At 40.5% G+C, this 21102-nt stretch overlaps 1 long non-coding RNA gene across 1 annotated transcript; it reads right to left on the reverse strand.

Moving 5' to 3' along the window:
- Positions 1 to 4894: 4894 nt before the first annotated feature.
- On the reverse strand, positions 4895 to 19846 carry LOC131382250 (uncharacterized). Its single transcript, XR_009211548.1, has 6 exons — positions 19749 to 19846; positions 19283 to 19404; positions 11562 to 11740; positions 10763 to 10853; positions 5702 to 5828; positions 4895 to 4996 (listed from the first exon to the last, which is right to left on the reverse strand). It is a non-coding gene; the product is annotated as an uncharacterized LOC131382250 (long non-coding RNA).
- Between the last annotated feature and the right edge of the window lie 1256 nt (positions 19847 to 21102).

Below are 21102 nucleotides of genomic sequence, written 5' to 3' on the forward strand. Positions count from 1 at the left end.
ATAAAATGGCAGGCAATACAGGCATTGTCCTGCCCTCACATAGCTTATCAAATGAAATCATGTTGTGATTGTAGCTAAACTAGATGGCAACACTCATTGAATAGCAATAGAACAATTGAGTAAAGCCTTCCTGCCCCTTAAGTAGAACATGGAACTGAGAAGTTAGACTGGCAGATAGATATGGAGAAGGAAGGATCATTATCTGGCCTCTCTCAGTCAGTTTTCTGAAGTGACAGCACTAAGCAACTGTTCTTGGTTTATTGATGGAGAGGAGCCAGCCTCCTGGATGTGTTGTCCAGCATCTGAGTTTCCACCATTTCTTTCACTTACTGCATTTCTTTCTCAAGTAGAGGAATCCCAGTACCCTCTCTTATCACCAAAGAAGCAGTTATAATCAGCCAATCCATATCTGGAATCAAAAAGACCTCGCCCCAAGTCTTGGCTTCATCACTCTCTACCTGTATGACCTGGACGTGTGACTTTCCCAAGATCCTTCATCTATAGAATAGGATCATAATACAACCTGTCTTTGGAGTTACTGTGAGGACTGAGTGAGACAATGCACAGAACTGTGATCACCTGATAGCAAGAAATAGTGTCCCTACAAGATCTTCTTGCAGCCTGAAACCCCACCCATGCAGAAATGAATGTATTAAGACCCTGAGCTACTGTAGGCATGAAATATGAAGGGGCTTCAGAAAAAAAAGCACTGGGATCCTCACTTTGGGGGCTTCTAACTCCCCTGTTCCTGAGGGAGACTCACAGTCACCACTGTGCATGTTCCAAGGAGCCTTGATGTGTAGGAATGTGCGGAGTTACCCGTATTGCTGCCAGGCCCCACTTGTCATTCACTAAACCAGTAGTTCTCAACTAGGGGTTATTTTGGCCTCAGGGGACATTTGACAATATCTGAAGACAGTTTTGTTTGTCACAACTGGAGATGCTACTGGCATCTCATGTGTAGAGAGCAGGCATGCTGTTCAACAGCTTACAATGCCCAGGATGGCCCCCACAACGGAGAACTGTCAGGTCCAAAATGCTAACGGTGCTCATGTTGTGGAATAAGGAGAACTTTACCAAACCAGTGCCTGGTGGGGAAATAAATCCCTAGAATGTCCAGGTCGGGATATCTGTGCCCTAATGGAACCAGCTGATACTAATGGGGATAATGAGGACATTTCTAAGGTAAAGAGTCAGGCATGGGAATGTTTGGTGAGAGGGAAGAAGGAGGGGTTGGAGGAGGATGTCTGCTTAGTTGAATGTCTACTCCATGAATCTAAAGACAACAGAAAAAGGTGCAGTCAGAGGATTGATGGCAATGGGTCATTTTTTTTTTTTTTTTTTTTAGTGTAGTTTTACCTAAGGACCTAAAAAGGGCGGGGAGGGGGGGAATTTAATAAAATCAGAAATGTTATGAGCAACTCTGAAGTGTGATCCTGCAAAATTTGACACCCTTTAAGAACCTTGGAGGGCAAGTAGTTTGTGGACCAAATGTGGCTTGTGCCAATTTTTCTTTTTAACCTTTGAGCATGAGCCAATGCAACACAATGAGAAAAGTACAAGAGTAGAAGTGGGTACCAAGGTAGAGAGGCAGCCCAGACTCAATTTTACTCCAACACCCATCCATCTAAAATTTCTCTCCAAGGACACAGATAAAATGCAATTTGTTTCATAATAAGCCTCAAGAGTTTACGTTAAAGACATGATTACCCAGAGGCAATGAGAGCTGTCTACAGTTTCTTCTGTTTCAAGAATATTTCTAACCTAAAGAAAGACAGGATAGCTCTGAATTTTCACCGTAAATTTCAGCCTGTGAATTATACAAAAAATAGAAATTTTGCGTATTTGCAAATTTGCAAACCCTTTCTCTCCGACCCTCTGATCTTCTTTGGTGCCCCTAATAGCAAAGCCCAGCAGGAAGCTGGAGGCGGCCAGAGGCAGTTTGACTCAACTCCATCCAGGTGAATGGAAACGTGATAAGGAGCCTAGGCTGCAAAGGAAGTACTGCCCGCACCACTCAGCTGGAGAACCCCCTTCATCTGGCTAAGCCTCAGTGTCTTCATCTGTAAGATGGAGATGCTAAAAGCATCCCGCTCATGGTGCTGATGGGAGGCCTGGGTGAGATAAGACATGCAAAGTACCTGGTAAGGACACTGCTAATAGTAGCTATAATAATGGCTCGAGTATGCAACGCCCCAGCTTGGTTTTGAAATAGTCACTGATCCCAGCAATGAAACCATGGTAGAATAAAGGCTGTCAGCTTACAGCTTGGCCTACTGCTGATCTGACAGATAGTTGGGCTTCTGATGGAGCCTTATGCTCCATTGTTGAGCAACTCTAATTGGGAGAATGAGGTCCAATCCATGATCAATCACAGATATGCAAAATTTCTATTTCCTGTATAATTCACAAGCCAAAACTTCCAGTGAAACTTTGGTGCTATCCTGTCTTTCTTTAGGATAGAAATATTCTTAAAACAGAAGAAATTGTAGACAGCTCTCATTGCCTTCTGGGTAATCATGTCTTTAAAGTAAACTCCTGGGACTTATTATGAAACAAGTTGCATTTTACTCGTGCCCTTGGAGAGAAGTTTTAGATGGATGGGTGTTGGAGTGACAGCTTCTAGAAGCCGATCTTGTTTCAAAGGAAAAGAATGTGCTTTCAATTTTTGATGGTATACAGTGGATTATTTTTATACCCATTGCTGAGTCTTTCATTGGAACACATACTGGCTATCTGCTGCCATAACAGTGAGGGAATTTTCCACTCTAACAACTGTGATCCTGTTTTATCTTTATGATGTGCAGAGGAAATGAATGTTTGGCTGGAATTAGCAACTTTTATCCCATCTTCTCCTGGGAGCCCAAGATTCAACAATAGCATTTAGTCAACATTTATTGGACTCCTTCTATGTGTGTGATACTGTGCCAGCATCTAGGGTTGCGATATTCTAGAAGGCATAGTTATAACTGGGTGAACTCGAGGAAGGGGCAAGGACTAGAGTTGGAAGTGATTATCATAATCAGTGAGGCTTTCAGCATGATGGAATGCACAGGTACACTGGGTAGTGGAAGGAACATTTAATACAGGGACACCTTACATAGATGGAGGCAGGCTTTAAGGAGAGCAGCAAGGTACAGAGCTGGACATCTGGAATAGTGAAAGCAGGAACCATTCACCAGCCCAGGCCTGAAGGACAAGAAGAAAAAGTGCCACCAGAGCCCAAGAGGTGACTGCAGGAAGAAGGACACCTGAGGAGACCTAGAGCCTTAGTTAGAGGGACACAATCAGCTGTGGGAACGTGGCGGGGAGGGAAGTGGGGGACGCATACATCAAACCCTTTCCCTCCCACCCTCCGACCTTCTTTTGTGTCCCTAGTGGCCAAGCCCAATAGGAAGCTGGAGGGCAAAAGGCCTGTCAAGGCAGACCCCAAGGGAGTAAGTGACTGGTAAGTGTATCTAGAGAGACATGAAAGAGATCTGACACGTGGCCCAGGAGGATGGCATTCTTTATCTGTGATGTTTGGATTTCATGCAAGGAAAATGCATTAAAATGAAGGAGGAGAAGGAGAAAGAGAAAGAGGAAAAGAAAGAAGCCAGAAAAGGCATAATAGGGAAGAAAGACAGGTAAACAAGCAATTACATGCAGAAGAAGTGTGTTCCTGCAGCAAGCACTGGTTGCTACGGGAACGTCAAAGAGAAGTCCCTCCTTCAGGGTTGGGGAGTCAGGTGAGGCCTCCTGAAGAAGAAGCATCCATCCGAGTTGAAACCCGAAAGGCCAGCAGGAATCCGCCAGGTGAGAAGTCCAGGAATGACATTTACAAAGGCCCTGATGTGAACCGAGACATGACTGGTTCTTAGAGGTCAAAGGTAAGTTTGGGGAGAGGCAAGAAGAAAGATCAGCGAAGGAAGCAGAAAGAGGACCAAAAAGAACCTCATATGTGACAACAAAGAGCTCAGATTTCATTCTATAGAAAATGAGGAGACATAAAGTGACAAGAATAAACTGATACTTTTCATGTTTTCCTCCAACTTGACTCTCAGAAAGTACATTTGATGCTGTCACCCATTAGCAAACACATACCAGTTTGTCCTTGTACTTGACCAAAAAAAAAAAAAGAAAAAAGAAAGTATGTGGGGGAGATTGGTTTGTCTTTTGAATCCATGGCAAAGATCCAAATGGCAAAAAAAGAAAAAGAAAGAAAGAAAGAAAGAAAGAAAGAAAGAAAGAAAGAAAGAAAGAAAGAAAGAGAAAGAAAAGTAAACACACAGGTGGCTCCTTTGGTTAGGTGAATGTTTCCCTGACAAAGAAAAGTGCTGATGTACCTCTCTACTAACCGCTGCATGCCTGAATAGAGATACCAGCATTTCAAAAGGCAACCTGACACACCTTTGGCATTTAAGAAATAGAAGTCTTAAGCCTCAGCACCATGAGCCGAGCCCAGATTAATGACCTTTCAGACTGTAGGCTCAAGGAATTAGAAATAGGTCAGCCCTGCAAAGAATTTTAAGAAATCACTGAACCACTGCAAATCAGACAGCTTCTCATTGGTTCCATCCACTCCTAAGAAAGTGACCCTCCCCACTTCCTGGTTGCCTCTACTTCATCAGCTCCCTTCATTTTGGGTGCTGGGGGAACAAATATAGACAAAATATTGCAAAATATTGCAAAAATATGACCTTTGGTACAAAACAAAGGAAATATAAAAACAGAAGTATGCCAATTCCTCATTGGGTTCCTCTTTCACGGGCCACCAGTTCGTGGAGGAGGGGTGATTTTCATACGGGAGTGTCCTTTGCATATTTGCCTTTTGCTGTAAGACATGGGTATGCAATAAATAAATTCTGCAATAGTGATCTGACTGACAAAATTCCCAAGTCATGGTTTGTTTTTACCTTTATCTTGATGAAATTTGTTCTGAAATTGTGAGTTTGGACATGGAGACTGTCTTCTCATATCCTGGCACCGGAAAACCACTGGTGGGATCTCCAAAATCCTAACACATGAACATTATTCACTGGATTAGTCCCTGTGTCTCTCAGGATAGCGAGGTTCTACTGATTTGACCTTACTTTCTCTGGTTTCCCAAATTTTGCTTTGGAGATATAAGCATCAGCACTCACCTGATGTCAATTGCTAATAAACCAGATTTTCTCAAACTGAATCCTGTTTCCTGGCTCTCATTATTCTGCCTGCCCACATTCAGGTTTACATTTCTGCAAAGGGCTATTTTAGAAGAACCATGACTTTGCCATAAAGGTTCTATCCAGAATAGTTACTACTTTCTGGGGCAAATGGCTCCTACTCCACTATCCCATCTCACCGTGGTGAGAGATGGTCATAGCACTCCTGCCCACTTCCTGACCACACAAGTGGGCACAATCTGGGCCAATGGTCCCACCATTTCCCTTGGCCACAGTGATGGGTCCAGGGATAGCTCTGGGTCTGAAGTCAAGGCCAGTCAGAGAAACAGGGTAAGACTCTCACAGTGACTGTGAGAGTGGGCTAAGGCCCTAGATCCATTTATGTATGAAACCAGCCTGCTCTATCCTTCCCATGATTTGGTTAAATAAGGCAGTTAGTGTCCCTCCTTGGTTTAAGAAAAAATAGTTTGATTTCTCTATAACCTGACAAAGTCCTGCTGCTCTTCATGCTTTTAAGAAAAAGTTCTCAGTTCTTTCTACATGTTAAACTTACTCACTCATAGAATAGTGATGGAATATCTCAGGTCCCTGGTACAGCTGTGAGGAGTGAACATACTATCTCTTCTCCTAATGTCTCTCCAACTGGTCACAACCACAGATGTGCACGAAGTCTTGGTTTTGCTGCTGGAAGGAGAGGAAAGACAAGCTAGCAGAAGGAGTGTCAAGGCATCAGTGCCTCCATCTCTGTGGACTAGATTCGATGGTCTCTGGCTAGAGGACTAAAGACTAGAAGCTGCAGGACCCATTTTCACAAGAAATTATGTGAGGCCATGAGCTGCAGGCTCCTGCCTTCATGCCCAAGGGGCATAAGCTGTGACAGATTCAGAAAGGCTGTGGTATTTCCCATCTCTGCAGAGAACCCGGAGCCGATTCCCCCCAGGCATGCAACTGAAAGAGCACTCCACATGGAACCCCGTACTTGATCAATGCTTTGCTGTTGTAGACTTTAAATAACAAAGTTATTTAAATAAATTTTAAAGAAGAGGCCCCACATTTTTATCTTGCACTGGATCCTGCAAATTATGTAGCCAGTCTTGATAGAACCAGTACTTGTTGGTGTCCCAGAGGTTGTGAGGTAATAGCTTATATATGAAGAGCATCATTAGGAAGGTGATGGCAAAACTCCTTCAACTGGTTTTGTAGCCAGTGGAAACCAGAGAGTGGTTGGAATAGAGAAGAACGTGGAGGATGGCGGCTGATGGACTTGACTGTGGCTCCGTGAGAGAGGTATTCTTTTGGAAATTCCTAGAAAGTACTGGGGAGATTTGCTTGGGTTGGGTTGGGGGAATGGACTTTGATCCTACAATCAAGTGGGTGGGGGACTCAGAGCATTTAAATGGGGAAATAATATAAACACAACTCACATACATAGAGAAAAGTCATTAGGGGCAGTCTGGAATCAGATTGCCTGGAGTCTCATTTCTGCTATTTCATAACCGTGTGACCTTGGTCAAATTACCTAACTTCTCCGTACTTCATTTCCCTCATCTATAAAATAAAACTAACATTTGTACCTATCTCATCACATTTTATTAAAAATTACGTTAGATAATACATGCAAAGCAAATAGCACAGTGTCTGGCACACACAAAGTAAATCTTTAATAAAAGTTAACTGTTATTAAAATTATACATACTTTGGGAACAAGTAATTCTAGGTGTGTGAATAATTAGCCAATAAAAGTGTTAAGCATTATATGTCTTTTACTATGAGCTAAACAATGTTCTAAATCAGTGACGCTCAAGACTTTTAGGTCTTAAGATGCCTTCACGCTCTTAGAAATCATTGAGCTTCCCAGAGAGCTTTTGTATATATGGCTTATCGCAATCAATATTTGCCATGGTAGAACTTAAAACTGCGAAAGTTTTAATATATTTATTTATAAATTCATGCTAAAATAATAATAAATTAATAATAAATGACAGTGAATCCATTACATGTTAATACAAACAACATATGCTTATAAAAGGATAACTATAGTTTCCAAAACAAAAAATATTTAGTAAGAAGTATATTTTTAATGCCTAGTTGTAGAAAATGGCTACATTCTCATATGTTTCCCTGTGTTCAGTCTGCAATAATATGTTGTTCTGGTTAAGGCAAGTATGTGAGGAAAATCCAGTCCTACACATGTGTGTACTTAGAAGAGTATTTTAAAAAGCTTTTCAGATAAGTGGGGATTTTCTTCTTTGATACTACACCAAAATTCAACAAGTAATAATTTTTTAAAGGTTACTACAATGTAGAATGTGAAACCATATTCAACAGACTTTTCATGCTCTGCTACATTAAAATCCATTTGGTCTATCTTGCAATTTGAAAAGACCTTTAATGCATGCATGATTTTGTAACATCACACATTGGTCATTTGGAAAATATTGACTTAGCAAGTTATGAAGATATTCCAGATACTGACATATTTCATATCACCACCATTCTTATCAGAAAAGTATTCAAGCATAGGGAAGCTCTCAAGCTCACAGTGGTGGGTTCAACTTTTACAAAATTCTCATTTTTGCTTGAAAGTAAGAATTTTATCATTGGCAACAAATACCACTTGCTGTTTTCCTTGCAGTGATACTCATTTTGCTCATTTTCAAGAAAAAAAAAAAACTGCCAGATTCAGAAATCTGAATTACCATAATTTGTCAGTCATTCTTCCAAATAAAAATGTTTTATGAAAACCATGTCTACTTCAGCTCCGAACTCAATCATACAAGTGTTTTCCTAGAAACAACCATCATGATGCCTTATATAGCAGAAGTGCTTTATATACACTTCTCTTTTTATCACACAGAACATTAAAAATATCAAGATTTATTAAAATTAAGAAATGTTACTACTTCATCAAGGCTGTTCTTAAGTTTCATTTTTTTCCCCCGCAAGTATGCTGTGGTGCAGAATACCAAGACTGCTAGCATAGTTGGTGCCACCACTTGTCATACTAAGGCACCACAGTCTACCCAGCATTGATCTTGCACCATTATTCCAAAAGTCAACTCAGTGAAAAGGCAAATTACTTCTTAATATTTTTATGAACATACTTTTGATTTTGTGGATCCTAGGTCTCTGAGACCCTTAGGAATCATCAGAATAACTCTACAACATGGGTGTTATTATCCCCATTTTCTAAATAAGAAAATTGAAGCAAAGTGAGCTTACTCACAATAGCAAAGACTTCAAACCAACCCAAATGTCCAACAGTGATAGACTGGGTTAAGAAAATGTGGCATATATACACCATGGAATACTATGCAGCCATAAAAAATGATGAGTTCATGTCCTTTGTAGGGACATGGATGAAACTTGAAAACATCATTCTCAGTAAACTATCGCAAGGACAAAAAACCAAACACCGCATGTTCTCACTCATAGGTGGGAATTGAACGATAAGAACTCATGGACATAGGAAGGGGAACCACTGTGCACATGTACCCTAAAACCTAAAGTATAATAATAATAAATAAAAAAAGAAAATGTGGCACATATACACCATGGAATACTATGCAGCCATAAAAAATCGGGACATGGATGAAGCTGGAACCATCATTCTCAGCAAACTGTTGCAAGGACAAAAAACCAAACACCACATGTTCTCACTCATAGGTGGGAATTGAACAATGACACAGGAAGGGGAACATGGACACAGGAAGGGGAACATCACACACTGGGGCCTGTTGTGGGATGGGGGGAGGAGGGAGGGATAGCATTAGGAAATATACCTAATGCTAAATGCCGAGTCAATGGGTGCAGCACACCGACATGGCACATGTATACATATGTAACAAACCTGCACGTTGTGCATATGTACCCTAAAACTTAAAGTATAATAATAATAAAATATATTAATTAATTTAAAAAAAAAGATCATACAGCCACCAAGAAGGACCAGGATTTAGCTGGAGTGTGTGCTCCTAACCATTATGATGAAACAAAGGCGTGGTTGTTATCTGCTTATTTTACAACCACAGTTTTTTGAGACATTTGCTATGGTGATGAGAAAAAAGAAAAAGGACCTAAAGCAAGACAGACAAAGGAATAAAGAGAAAGATCAAAAAGAGGAAATTATCTCTGATGAAAGATTACCATTTATCCATGAGATTAAAATACCTCCCTGGACACAGTCAGAACACAGCACACTTAAAATCTCATTGATTTACAATGCAATTTAGATTTTTTTTTGAAACCAGGTTATAAGAACAAGTGTAAACTAAAAGCCTTGGATGACAAACTTGGGTCAGCATCAGAGTTCAAGTAGAAGGTGGTTACGACTGAGCCAGGTTCTCAAAGAGCAGTACATTCCTTTCTCTTTAAAGGCAATTTATCAGGATTTATCCCAGCCTGTAAGAACAATCCCTTAAGACCATCCAATTTCCTTTCTTTCTAATTCCATACTTAGCAGAGCAACCTTCTGATAATTAATTTGGTTCCTCAGGTAAGTCAATACCAGGAAAGAGACTGATTGAGTTATTGTGCCAGCTACATCGCCTGCTGTAAATGAATAAATTGGTTTGTGGGTTTATCAGTCTACCTCCAAGAGTTCAGTCTGCAAACACCACTTTTCCTAGGGTGCCCTGTCATTTGACTTGCAGACCTGCAATGCTACGTGACCAAAGCGAGAAGGGCTCTTTGAAGACTTTTGTAATCCCGGACATTCTTGTCATAGGAGGTACCACCTTGTGATATGTCAAGAATATTAAAATGCACTCACTCCCTGAGCTGCCATGTTGACAAGCCCAGTTTTGAGTGGAGCTCCCTGGAATTGTACAATGTGTGACCCTGCTTCCATTGCATATTAACTGAAATGTATTTTGTGAAAAACAAGTGGAAAGACTGTTTATTAAGCTACTTATTTAGTTCTGAGTTACTCATTTGCCCAAAAGCTCCCAGCAATCATTACGTATAGCAGAGAATGCTGCCCTGACCACCCTATTTAAAAGTACAACTCACACCTACCCACACCACCATGGACCCTACTTACTTCTCCTCCCCTGCCTTATTTTCTTTATGGAACTTATGAACATAAGATGCTGATGCAGGACAGGCAACCCTGGATTGGAGTTTAGCCCATGAGGGTTCTTGGCTTCACCCAGGAAACAATTCGAGGGTGAGCCAGTGGTAGGGTAGAAGAAAACAGCTTTATTGAAGCGGGAGTGTTATAGCTCAGGCAGTATTACAGCTCCGTGACTGCTCCTACAGAGCTGGGCTACCCCATGGGCAGTGTGCCGAGAGTAGCAGCTCAGGGCAGTTTTGCAGCCATATTTACACTTACTTTTAATGACTTGGAAATTAAGGGCCAGTTGATGCAGAAATTTCCAGAGGAAGGGTGGTCACTTTTGGATCCTTGGGTCATTGCCATGGAAAGGGGTGGTAACTCCCGGGTGTTGCCATGGCAATGGTAAACTGACATGGCAGACGGGTGAGGTGTCTTATGGAAAGCTGCTTCTGTCAGGTCCCTGTTTTAGCTAGTCTTCAATTTGGTCTGGTGTCATTGGAGCCCAGCCTCCACAGTCAAGTCCCGCCTCCCTCCTCAATACCATAGATCTAATTTATCTTACCATAGATCTAATTGATCTTGTTTGTTGTCGTTCTCTTTTCACCATGAGGGCTGGTATTTTTGTGTTTTATCCACTACAGAAACCCCAGCACCTAGAACAGAATGGAACCTAGTAGATATCTAACAAATATTGGTTGAATTAATAAATGCATTAATTGCAAGTGATTTTTTTTTGTTAAAATTATGATTTTTTTTTTTTTTTTTTTAGTTTTTCGGTCTCAAATATTTTAGAAGTCCTTAAAATCTATATAGACTGTAGGTACTCTGCCTTGAGGTGGGGCTCCTCCCCCAGCTTCCACCTTGTAGGCACAGAGTACCTGATACTCCTTACTGGAGACAGCAGACTTGGCTGTTCTCCTCTCACGCCACCTTAAATCCTTCTCACAGTCTCTTGTGGGTCCTATCCCCACTTCCCCCCCTTCTTTGGGCTTTTTCCTATACCTCTGATTCTTTTTAAGGAGCTGCCGCAGGCTGTGAGGGGAAGATAACCAAAAGTGCCTGGGAGTTTACGCCTCTCCCAGTGGCTCTTAGCCAGGGACCGATCGTAGGGGGGAGTATGAAAGCCCACTTCTTTTGCTGCCAGTTGAGAAAAAAATCTGGGGTGAGATTTACACTCCTGAGCTCCCCGTAGGATCAGGCTGAGGCTGAGATTTGCCTGAAGTCACATCTTGCCTGGCTGGCTTCTTGCCCTTCCCTGGGCTGCTTCTCCCATCACCCTACACAATTCTTCTGGGGGAACATTCTCAGTAAATCCTTGCCCATGAATCCTCATCTCAGGTTCTGCCGCTGGAGAATCTGACCTGGTACCCCCACAGCAGCCTCAAGCAATGTGTGCTTAATTTCCTTAGGATGAAGTTCACTGTGGCTGCTGCTGCTGCTGCCCGCACGCCCAAGAATCCAGGTAGGACCAGGTACCTCCATCATGTATCTTCATGGAGGGAATGGCCTTCTGGGTGCACAGCCATCCCCAGACAAATACCTGAGAGGAGGGAGAAATGACGGGATGAAACAAGTTTTAAAAATGACCACATGATGCTCAGAAGCACAAAGGTTGGAAAACAGTGCCAAAATATTGAGAAATGGGTTCAAGCTCAACTCACCCACAGATTTATTATGCGACCCTAGACGAGCCTCCATTTGATCAACTCCAGCTATCTTGCCCCCTAAGTTCAAGTCTGTGTTGAGCTTTTGATTCTCCCAAAGAAAATTATACCACTGCAATAGCTCTTGTTTCCAGCCTGCTTGTTTGAATTAAAGCTTTGCAGCATTTTAGTTTATGGTATCTCTGGGGAGGAGTGAATATGTCAGTGTAATTAACTCATCTGATGAGAGAGGTCTTGTTTATTTCCCCTACAAAATAACAGGTGGTGGTTGAGCTCCGATATATTATGGTGATATGAAACGCATTTAGAATAAATCACATTAAATAAATAGGGAAACAAAATGATTTCGAGGTACATTTTTTATTGTTTTAAATTAAGTTTTGAAAGTGAACAGCTGCATACCAAAAAGCCACACAAATGCTACTCACCTCCAATCTGCTTCTTTGAGAAAGGGTTAAGGGCATTTTTAGGTTCAACCGAGTAGGACTACTAGAAACTTGAGTATTCTCAAATTATTATCCAATCGCTGGCTTTCTGAGCACCCTCTTTTTGCATGGGATGTGGCAGTCTAATCAACTTGAGTGATCAGTTAAAACAACCATATGCATTTCATTTCACAAAATCCACAATGACATGCATTTCAGAAACATGTAAGAGTAACACCATGTGCTGGGCATTAAGTAAATAAAAACAAATATGGAAGAGTCTTTCCTATGAGAAGTTCACAGTCTAAAGAAATATCATAAATTAAAAGGCATTTCCAGGCATTAAAATTGTAAAGAATATTATTCCTGCCTCCAAAAACTTTTTTTTTTGATATGGAGTCTCACTCTGTCTCCCAGGCTGGAGTGCAGTGGCATGATCTTGGCTCGCTGCAACCTCTGCCTCCTGGGTTCAAGCGATTTTCCTGCCTCAGCCTTCCAAGTAGCTGGGTCTACAGGCAGGCACCACCACCCCTGGCTAATTTTTGTAATTTTTGTAGAGAGGAGGTTTCACCATGTTGGCCGGGCTGGTCTGGAACTCCTGACCTCAAGTGATCAGCCCACCTCGGCCTCCCAAAATGCTGGGATTATGGGTGTGAGCCACTGTGTCCAGCCAACCTGCAAAAGCTTAATGTAACTTCAGAAATTGATTTTTATTTTTTACAATTAAATGAACCAAGATCCTAGAAAGCAAGAACAAAAAATAAATTCAGCAAACCAGAAATGATGAAGAATTCCTGATGTGGTTCAAGGTGAGAATATTTGATTGGAGCTGCAGAGATATTAGGCAGAGAAAAGCTGTGAGAAGAAGAATATGATGTAAGGGAAGTGGAAGAAGGATGAGAAAGGGGGAAGGAGAAGGTGGAGGGGAGGCACTGAGGAGATGAGGAGGGGTAGAAGGGAAAAGAATGCAGAAAGGAAAGAAGGAAGGGAAAGAAGGTAAAAGTGAGGGGAAAGAAGAAGGTGGTGAAGGAAGGAGGAGAGAAACGGGGAGTGGAAAAGAAAAAGGAAAAGAGGTAAGTGCTTGGAAAGATTGAATGGGTGGAAAAAGGAAGCAAAATGGCTGGGAAAAAGGAGAAAAGGTGGAGAAAGTGAGAAAGCTGAGCAAAGCTGGATCAGATGGATGAGGACAACGTCATGACTTTTGGCGCATAATAAAACTCCAGTCTCAGGGTCTACAATCAGAAGCAGCAAAAAGCACCCTTATGAAACTGAATAAAGACCCTCAAAGATACTAGGTCTGGAACCCGTAAATATTACCTTATATGGAAAAAAAGTCTTTGCAGATATGATTTAGTTAAGGATCTTGGGATGAGGAGATGATCTTGGCTCATAGTGATGCAAAAAAATAATTTTAAAGGCATAGAATATAGACCCAAAATTTCCACTATTTCTCAAGAACGAGTTCTAGAAGGAAAGAAGAAAATTATATAACAAATAATCATAATAAAAGAACATTTTCTAGAGCTGAAGAATAAAAAGTATCTTTAAATTGAAAGGGGCCTTTGAACATTCAGCAACAGAAAAACCGATGGCAATAAAAGACCCACCCCATAAACATTATGATAAAATGTCAGAACAAAAACTAAAGACAAAAACCTGAAAATATAAAAGCTAAAGTCGTTTCCCTTTAAAAGCTAAAGTTCTGATTGTCATTAGCTATCATTGTGGGCTAGACAACATTGTAAACTAGAAGACAGTGGATCTGATCAAACAGGCGCTTGACTATTTGCTCACACCTAAGAAATCAGAAACCTTACCATCCACAGAGTCTCTCTGAGTTCCTTGAAGATATACCACAGGAAAATTACCAAAGAATCTATGGTAGAAGAAAATGACACACAAGAAAGGGTAGAAAACAAGAAACCGGTAAAACATAAGGTCAAATTGTGGAATAAAAAAAAATAGGTTGAATACATAGAAACAGAGAGTAGAACAGTGTTTACGAGAGCAGGGAGGAGAAGGAAATGAGACCTGATAAGTCAAAGTGTACAAACTTGCAAGTAGGTAGGAGCAATAAGTCTAGATATCTAATGTACAGCATGAGGACTATAGTTAATAATATTGAATACTAAAAATTTTCTAAGAGAGTAGATTTTAGGTGCTCTTACCACAAAAACGAGGCAAATGAGGAAGGGGATGGATATGTTAATCTACTTACCCATAGTAATCATTTCACTGTGTAATGTACATCAAAACATCATGTTATACTCCTCAAATATATACAACAAAAATAAATAAGTGAAAATGTATAAAAACTTTACAAAAGGAAAAAAAAGAAATAGAACTTTAAAAGATGGCAGAATTAATACAACCTCTTCCTTCACACTTTGATAGGCTGGATAGAAGCATAGCCAAGCCAAATGCTTCTAAAGTGTGAATAGTTTTAACGTGATTCTGGAATTGAAATTTCAAAAGGTCACTGTATCATAGATAAGGAAGTGAGAGACTGGAGAGGAGTGAAACATACTAAGGTTTCTTTCCTGCTCAGAGGATACTGACTGACTCAAGATACACTGGATAATTTTCCGTGTATGTGATTTAAAGTGTACATATAAACGTCAAAACATAGAAATGAGATGTAAAACTGTGAAACTACTATATAAACACAAAAATAAGTAAATCCAATCCACTAATAACAGTCAAGTTAAAAAAAAAGATACCTAGTAAAGGAAAGATATCAATGCAATGGTATATAGATGTTCAATTAATAAATATAAATGAGTTAAATTTAGTTATAAAATGGTAGATAATTTTTAAATGATAAACATTTTAATAGTACAAAATAATATTCAGTATGAGTAAGAAATAGGGCAATATGGGCAAACATAGGACCAAAAGAAGTATTTTTAAGATGGCAGAGATTTTGGTCAAGTTAAAATGCTGAGGAGAGGAAATTGATAGAGCGGAATGAGATGAGGAGGAGATGATTTATAAATTGATATCTCTGAAAGGTAGGATAGACTAGATCCAGAGCCAGATGGAAGGATTCACCTCAAAGAAAAAAAAAAAAAAAAAGAAGCTTCCAGGTTTTTCAGATTTTTCTACACGTCATTTACAAGCCGTCACTGAGAGTCAATAACCAAGGTTTCTCTATTATCACCACGATGGGAAGATTCTTTATAAAAACACATTATCTCATTAAAATATTGTGAATATTTATTATTATGAAGTTAAAAAACAAAGATTATAAAGAGGATTTTTAAAACTTCCTAAAACACTATCTTCCAACTTCTTTCCACTTTTATTTTAGTTACAAAATAAACAAGTTTTGATTGTTCTTTTTTATGACCAGTGTTGCCAAATACTACCTGTGTTTTTTTGTTTTTTTTTTTTTTTGCTTTCTTTGTGTATGATCTTTCCATTGAACAACTAGAAACACAGCTTTTGTGATGGAAAAGGAACCATAATTTAATTTTAATTAATCTTAATTCTGCTTGATTATTAAAAAGCACTTGTATGAAAAAGTACATTTCCACTTTAGCCCACATGGTCTTCCCCAATTTCTACAGACAATTCCCCGCTAACATGGTTCTCTTTCCAAGGAGCCCGATTACCTCTGGAATGGAGATGAGGGTGGGCTCAAAGAGGTACAAGGCTAGAGGCAAGTCCTCACACCCTGGAAGTCTCATAAATGAACAGCAATGGTAGATAGTGATTGAGAATATGGACCCTGCAGCCAAACCTTCTGGTTTTAAATCCAAGCTCTGCCATTTATGAGATCTGTGGTCTTAAATGACATAATTATATCTTCTCTATGCCTCAGTGTTCTCATCTGTAAGATGAGGTGGATGTGTAAAAATACCCTGTACATCATGGGGGTGTCTAGAGATTTTGGTGTATTGATTAATATTAAATGTTTGGTTACAAGAGTGTCTAACACAGACAGTAGGCATCATTTAAACATTAGCTTGCATCATAAAATTACTTCCTAAGTATTGGGTTTCCCTGAGAGTACCCGGTCTTGATGAGTTTTTCTCGTGTGTGAAATTTCAAGTGTATACTAGCAAAGTTGAGTTTCTACTCTATGCCACGTCCTGTACTAAGTGCTTTTATGAGCAGGGTCTTTATTTGATCATTCATGTAACAGCTATTAATATTTATTCAGTCCCTTCTTTGTATTAAGAAACATTATGTCCAGAAATATTATAGTGAAGAAAATTAGGGATTATCTCTAGTCCACTTACAATAGTCAAATAATTCCTCATTTAATTCTCACAATGGTCCCATCAGGAAGATACCATTTTGCAAATGAAGAATTTGAGTATCACAAGAGCCCAAGGACCCAGGCCAGTTAATAGCTGAGTCTGGCTCCAGAGCTCACCCACTTCATCATTTTTTTATACTGTTGGTGGTGATGGGCTCTCTGGGCTGGTTGTGGATGGCAGAGAATCACATTTGTCTCATGCCTGGTTGGTAGAGGGCCTTTCAGCTGCCTCCCTAAATGCCCTGTCCTCAAGATCACCTGGACCCTTATTGCCTATGGTATTGACCTGACTCTACTTAGGAAACGGCCTGATTAACCAGAAGCCCATGTCAATGGCCAAATCCTCAGCAAGGGTTTGATCATATTCTCTCCTCAATCCCTCGGCATGGGAGAACCCCAACAATTGGACTATTTAGGAAATGCATCTCATGCATTTTTCTTTTGATTCCTCATGCCTTTTGAGAACCTCTTTTCAACTGTTAGTCTACTTCCTGGTTGGGTTAACCTTCACCTGCTATATCCTGTTGTGGTCACTTCTGGTACCCAGATACCTGTTCCAGTACTCCAGAAAACTGGTTGAAGCTGGACACTCTCTGGAAAACCCAGCAACAAGAAAAGACCAGAAGCCTTAGGGCTGATACCAACAAAACACTTCCCTCTGTCGTTTTCATTGAGGACATGATATACTCAGTCTGCATGGTGGCATGCCCCCAGATTCTACAGGATTTGAAGTTTTGAATAATCCCAGGCATTGGTTGAATCCTGCCTCTACCATGTTCCTGCTCTGTGACCCTGGACCAGTTCCTTAGAGTCTCTTGCCCTGCTTTTGTGTGTGACATTTATAAACTTGAGATCGGTGCAACAGTTCCCAACCCATATGGTTATCACGAACAAAGAGGTGTACGAAGTTAAACATTAATACAGTGCTTGACAAAGAATATGTCCAATAAACATTATCATAATAAGAATATCATTATAATTATTATTTATTTTGGCCATTTTGATCTGGGATCATGCAAAGTATGGTCTCAATGGTACTTTCATTCCTGGAAAAGCTATCCCTCCTTACACACACACAGAAAGTCTTTTTAACTCATAGTATATAGCTAAAATGTAGTCACTTTTAAACAAAACAGAAAAATAAATATATTGAATAAAACATGATTTCTCATTTATTCTGAATGTTGATGTTTGAAGGAAAACATAATCGAGGATGAAGAGAGAGAGGAAGAGAGAGATGAGGTAGCAATTTTATAGGGCCTTGCTACTCAGTATGGTCCACAGATCAGCCTCATTAACATCACCAGGAGCTCCTAAGAAAAGCAGAAGTCCAGGTTCACCCTAGTCCTACTGAATCAGAATCTGCATTTCAAGTGATCCCAGCTAATGCCTACCCACTTTAAGGTATACACTTAGCAGCACTATCCAGGGCTTAAAGCTGGTAGTGCTGGCTCTTCATGAAGTCAATTTTTACCCCAGAAAGTCTAGGTGACCTTTTTCTAGATGTATGTCTCATTAGCACAACTTTTATACTTACCAGTAATAATTAAAGCATTTTTTAACGTTCAAAAATTAAAATGGAGACAATGTTGGTGAGGAGAAAGAGAGGGACAGAGACAGAGACAAATAGATCAAGACGGATTTTCCTAAATGACTGCAGTGCAAGTCTCAGAGGCTACGGTGCCTGGGCTCTGGTTGCCAGGCAGACTAGCTGCAGCCCTGAGATTGGACAACATTGGTTTCAATTCAGACCCTGGGTTTCTTCTAAATCCTACTGTGGCCATGAAAAGATGATCCAAAGAGGAAGTTTCCTTATAAACCAGTGGTGCTCCAAACTTGACTCAAGTGGATACTTGCAGTGGATTTTGAAGAAAAGAAGGCCCAGGAAAGAAGGAAAGAACACAGAATTTGAAGTCAGGGTCCTGAGTTCAATTCTACTAACACCATCGACTCACTGGTGGGAAGTGTAGCACAGAACCAAGAGCCTAAGGGTCAGCTCAGGCCAGGATTCAATACTCAGTCCTCCAGGGGCCAGTGTCAGAACACGGGTATGTTAGAAAACCACCCTGCTGTGGTCTGAATGTTTGTGACCCTCAACATTCATCTGTTGAAATGCTAACCTCCAGGGTGATGGTATTAGAAGGTGGGGTCTTTCAGGAGGTGATTTGGTCATGAGGGCAGAACCCTCGTAAATGGGATTCATGTCCTTATTAACAGGCCCAAGAGAGCTCATTTGCCCCTTCTGCCATGTGAGGACAAAGAAAGAAGGTGCCATCTGTGAACCAGATCCAGAGTCTGTTGATGGCTTGATCTTGGACTTTCCAGCCTCTAGAACTGTGAGAAACAAATTTCTGTTGTTTATAAGCTACCTGGTCTATGGTATTTTGTTATAGCAGAAGGAAAAAGTATTTTGTTACTTTTCCTAAGTAAGATTCTTTACTGTCAGTTACAGCAAGCTTCAACTATACAGAGTCCCATATGGTTGTTCTCACTGAAAGTAGGTAAAAGCAGCATCATAAATACAGAAAGTGCAAAGATATCTTTGTGAATAAGGAGTTACAAACTAGACAACTTGAACTGGGTCTGGTTCAAAGGCCTATTTTGTTGCTCTAAATGTAAAAAAAATTAAATATCAGTGTCCATAATAATCCAGATTTCTGGCTTCTTTTAACGCAATTTGTTAATACCAAAACCACATTTAGGCAGGATAACAAGCAAATGGCACTGACCTTGGCTTATCCCTGTAGAGTTCAGCGAGACAGTACCCTCCAGGCCCTGTTTTCTTACATATGCCCGATTCACCCAGTTACGTTGGTGGATGAATCTTGAGAAGTATTTCAATTTGCAACCCCTGCCATAAATGAAAGACCTCTGTTAACCAATTTGGGGTGAGCTAGAGTGAGGTTCCTCCCACCACCGACCCAGTCTGGAACCCAGACTCAAGGGACCAACGTCCTCAGTTCATAATGAGCATGTTATATAATCACAATGCAGAACAGCTATCATTTCATTTAAAAGTAGTGACTGCTGGAATTACATTTCCCATGTAAAACAATAACACAATTCCCAGTTGATCAGCAAATAAATAAGAGAAAACAGCTTTGTAATTATTTTGACAGTGATCGGGCTCAAAGAAACCCATCAAATCCCATTTCATGAGAGAGAGGGCTAAGCAGAGTTGAGCAAACATTTTACCTGAGTCTAGTCCAACACATCCTGCTCCAAAGATGACTCCTATAATGAAAATCTGTCGTTCGCAAATGACTCATCATCTGAAAACTGTGCTGAAGATGCTGGAAATGTGGGTGATGCATGTGAAAATGAAATTAATCAATATGAAGATGAAGATCAGCAGTCTATCATAGCTGAGCTGTTTGATAATAATGAACCGGGGAAACAGACAGGGCTCAAGAAACTCATGAAAGTGCAGGAAATGTCAACAGGAATTATGAATTAGTAACTATTGCTAGAAATAAAGAAACAAGAGTAAGCAGACAAAAGAACAGTACTGTGTTGGGAAACAACCCCACGCATTTCTACCTCCCTTGTCTAAGCCACCAATGTTGCTCCTGTGTATTATGACACTGGACTCCTCACTTGCCTGACCCACATCATGTTATCCTCACAGCAGCCAAAATAATCCTGTTGGAATGCAACTCACATCAAGGCACCCTTCTACTCAGAATAGTCCACTGGCCTCTATGTCACTTGCCATTAAAGCCAACATCCCCACAATGACCGATGAGACCTGCATCACCGGGATCCCACTTCCTCCCATTGCCCCTTCACTTACTCCAGGCGCACCAACCAGAAACACAGTGTTCCCAAGACACCAGCCATGGCTCCTTCTTGGAGAACTAACAGGTGCTCTTCCAAGAACTTGGAAGTTGCCTCTCTTAGGCAACCTCAGAACTTGTTCCCTCACTTCTTTACAATCCTCCCTTAAAAGACTTGTCTCTGCCCAGCCCTCTCTAGCCAACCTATCTGAAGTTAACAACCCTCTTATCCTAGCCAGAGAAATTCCCTACTCGCCACCCTCCTTCATTTTGTTCTTTAACATATTATTATCTCAAATACACATATTTTAGCCAAACATCTGGTTTATTGTCTGCCTCACCTGTTAGACTACAAGCTCCAGGAGATCTGAAAGTTTTGCTTATTTTGTTCTCTGTTGAATCTCCAGTATACAGATATGTACCTGGAATGCAGTAGATGCTTAATAAATATTTGTCAAATACATAACTATAATTCAGAGACGTACAGGAAAAGAATGATTATAACAACGTGTAAAAGAGATTTGTTAAATTTGCCAGAAATACGTCCAGGTAGCAGCCCCCATCCCCTCCTGAGGATTTGTAAAGGTGGTGAGACAACACCAATCTTCTCCCAAGTGAAAAGATAAAACGAAGGTTCTGGGATCACTAGAGGTGAACACTCTGCCTGCATTGGTGGTATCCTGGCCCTTTTTATTCCTCTGGGGTAGTTATATGGTGAATCCCAGCCTGAAATCACCAGTCAGTCTCTTTCTCTCCCACTTCTTTATCAAGAA

The sequence above is a fragment of the Hylobates moloch genome, unplaced genomic scaffold (assembly GCF_009828535.3).
Source record: "Hylobates moloch isolate HMO894 unplaced genomic scaffold, HMol_V3 SCAFFOLD_21, whole genome shotgun sequence".
Lineage (NCBI taxonomy): Eukaryota > Metazoa > Chordata > Mammalia > Primates > Hylobatidae > Hylobates > Hylobates moloch.